This window comes from Belonocnema kinseyi, chromosome 5, assembly GCF_010883055.1.
Source record: "Belonocnema kinseyi isolate 2016_QV_RU_SX_M_011 chromosome 5, B_treatae_v1, whole genome shotgun sequence".
In the NCBI taxonomy this organism is placed as follows: domain Eukaryota; kingdom Metazoa; phylum Arthropoda; class Insecta; order Hymenoptera; family Cynipidae; genus Belonocnema; species Belonocnema kinseyi.
Genome location: NC_046661.1, coordinates 51,567,156 through 51,567,749, shown reverse-complemented (window position 1 = coordinate 51,567,749; position 594 = coordinate 51,567,156).

Below are 594 nucleotides of genomic sequence, written 5' to 3'. Positions count from 1 at the left end.
GGTAGGTATGGTGGGGGTAAATTTCATCCACGATCTGGCACCTGGCGGGGGACGATTCCCCTCGCGCGGCATCGTTGCGGCGTTTCAGGTCTGTGAGCTCTGCGTTGCCGAATCGGATTGGTTCACTTTTTTACTCGGGCCTGGCAGGACCATGCTTTGTTGGATCATGAGCGCAGTAACAGCTCTGGAAGTAGCTCCACATGCCAAAGTTGGGATCACTGGATTTCTGACGACGCGACTGACGATGTAGTAACTTTTAGGGTCTTTTAAGAAAGTCTAGTTCCATGTGGTTCCACTGATTACCTAAAATTGCACATTTTCAAATTAATGAATAAAATGTTGCATTCAATAATAATTTTAACAAATATAATTTTCTTATCATAAATTGTATTCTTAAAAAACAATTGAAGAATGTAAATTACAAATACTCATAAATAAAATTTAAACTTTCGCGGTCAAGTGAGATCTAATATGGTGTCCTCATAACCTATCACAAAATAAATCTAAAAATAAAAGCATCATGATTGGCCGTTGTCATTAATTGCCTTGTAAAATAAAAATAGAAAAAAGATCCCTAAGAAATACAAACAAGCT